Raw genomic sequence first — 2,565 nt, forward strand, 5'->3', positions numbered from 1 at the left:
AGCTCACTGCAAGCTCCGCCTCCCAGGTTCACGCCATTCTCCTGCCTCAGCCTCCCAAGTAGCTGGGACTACAGGCGCCCGCCAACACGCCTGGCTAATGTTTTGTATTTTCAGTAGAGACGTGTTTCCCCGTGTTAGCCAGGATGCTCTCGATCTCCTGACCTCGTGATCTGCCCGCCTCGCCCTCCCAAAGTGCTGGGATTACAGGCGTGAGCCACTGTGCCCGGTCAGACGCCTGCTTTTACCACTTTAACATAATACTGGAACTCCTGGCTAGAGCAATTAGGCAAGATAAAGAAATAAAGGACATCCATATTTGAAAGGAAGAGTCAAAGTAGCCCTGAACACAGATGATATGATCTTATATTTAGAAAATCCTAGACTCCATCAAAAAAAACTGTTAGAACTGACAAATGAATTCAGTAAAGTTGCAAGATACAAAATCAATACACAAAAATCAGTAGCATTTATATATGCCAACAGCAAACAATATGAAAAGGAAATCAAGAAGCAATCACATTTACAATAGCTAAAAAATAAAAATAAAATAAAATACCTAGAAGTCAATTTAACCAGAGATGTGAAAGATCTTTATAAGGAAAATGGTAAAACACTGATGAACGAAACTGGAGAGGACACACAAATAAATGGAAGGATATTCCGTGCTCATAGATTGGAAGAATAATATTGTTAAAATGGCAATACTATTCAAAGCAAATTACAGATTCAGCGCAATCCTTATCAAAATAAGAATGAAATTCTTCATAGAAATTGAAAAAATAATCTTAAAATTTATCTGGAACCACAAAAGACCCCTAATAACCCAAACAATCCTGAACAAAAAGAACAAAGCTAGAGGCATCATATTATCTCACTTCAAAATTTATGACAAAACTATAGTACCAAAACAGTATTGTGTGGGTATAGACCATATAATGTGTACAGGACAGACACATAGACTAATGGACGAGGACAGACACATAGACTAATGGACGAGAACAGAGAACCTAGATGTAAAGCCATGCCTTTACAGTCAATCTATTTTTGACAAGGCTCCAAGAACACCATGAGGAAAGGACAGTCTCTTCAACAAAGGGTGCTGGGAAAACTGTGTAACCGAATGTAGAAGAATGAAACTAGGCCCCAAATTCCCACCATATACAAAAATCAAATCAAAATGAATTAATGACTTAAATCTAAGACCTGAAACTTTGAAACTACTAGAAGAAAACATTGAGGAAATGCTCCAGGACATTGATATAGGAAAAAATTCTATGTGTAAAACCTCAACAGCATAGGCAATCGAAGCAAAAACAGATAAATGGGATGACATCCTCTGGACAGCAAAGGAAACAATCATCACAGTGAAGAGATAAGCCATAGAATGGGAGAAAATGTTTATAAGCTCTCCATCTAAGAAGAGATTAAAAACCAGAATACTTAAGGAGCTCAAACAACTCAATAGGAAAAAAAAATCTGATTTAAAAATGAACAAAAGATCTCAACAGACTTTTCTCAAAAGAAGACATACACATGCCTAACAGGGATACGAAAAATTGCTCATCACTAATAATCAGAGAAATAAAAATCAAAACTACAATGAGATATCATCTCACACCAGTTAAAATGGCTTTTGATCAACAAGACAGGCAATAACGGATGCTGGTGAGGATGTGGAGAAGGGAACACTCATACACTGTTGGTGGAAATATAAATTAGTACAGCCATTATGGATAACAGGATGGAGTCAAGAAACTAAGAATAGAACTACCATATGATCCACCAATTCCACTGAGTATATATTCAAGAGAAAGAAAATCAGTATACTGAAAAAGATCTGCAGTTCCATGTTTATTGCAACACTATTCACATGAGCCAAAATATGGAATCAACCTAAGTGCCCATCGATGAATGAATGGATAAAGAAAATTTGGTATATATACACAATGTGATATTGTTCAGCCACAACAATGAAGTCTTTTCATTTACAGCAACATGGATGGATTTGGACGTCAGTATATTAAAGAGAAATAAGCCAAGCACAGAAAGACAAATATTGTGTGTTCTCACTGACCTGTCGGAGCTAAAAAATCAATCTCATGAAAATAGGGAGTAGATTGGTGGTTACCAGAGGATATGAAGGGTATGGAAGGAGCAGAAAGAAGATAAATTGATTAATGTGTACAAATATATAGTTGACAGAAGAAATAAGACCTAGTGTGAGACAGATCAGTAGGGTGAGTAAAGTTTACAATATTCTATTGTGCTTTTCAAAATAGTTAGAATAATTAGAATGGTTCTAGCATAAATAAAGGACATATAATTAAAGTGATGAGATCCCAAGCACACTGATTAGATCTTTATGAAGTATGAATCTATATTATCTCATGTAACTGAAATAATAAATATCTATTATGCATCAATAAAATACTTTTTTTTTTTTTTAAGACAGAGTCTCACTCTGTTGCCCAGGCTGAAGTGCAGTGGTGTGATTTCAGCTCACTGCAACCTCCACCTCCCGGTTCAAGCAATTCTTCTGTCTCCACCTCAGCAGCTGGGATTACA

The sequence above is a fragment of the Mandrillus leucophaeus genome, unplaced genomic scaffold (genome assembly GCF_000951045.1).
Source record: "Mandrillus leucophaeus isolate KB7577 unplaced genomic scaffold, Mleu.le_1.0 Scaffold389, whole genome shotgun sequence".
Lineage (NCBI taxonomy): Eukaryota > Metazoa > Chordata > Mammalia > Primates > Cercopithecidae > Mandrillus > Mandrillus leucophaeus.